Below are 245 nucleotides of genomic sequence, written 5' to 3'. Positions count from 1 at the left end.
CCTGCCTCTCCCAGTGTTGGGTTGAATTTATGTTTGGACTTCGCCTTTTGCATGTTTCCTTTGAACTGTTGGAATAAAAACCCCTTTGTATCGGACTATTCCTGCTTCCACGTCTCTGCGTTTGGGTCCTCCTTCCTGTCCCATTACAATTGACATTGGGGTTTTACTGTCCTCTCCCACGTCAACAATGTGGGGATGGTGTCTAAAATTATCTGTTGCTAGTCTTGTTTTTATGAATCCTGTTT

Source organism: Etheostoma spectabile, chromosome 3, assembly GCF_008692095.1.
Source record: "Etheostoma spectabile isolate EspeVRDwgs_2016 chromosome 3, UIUC_Espe_1.0, whole genome shotgun sequence".
Classification (NCBI taxonomy): Eukaryota; Metazoa; Chordata; class Actinopteri; order Perciformes; family Percidae; genus Etheostoma; species Etheostoma spectabile.
This window is presented reverse-complemented; position numbering follows the sequence as displayed.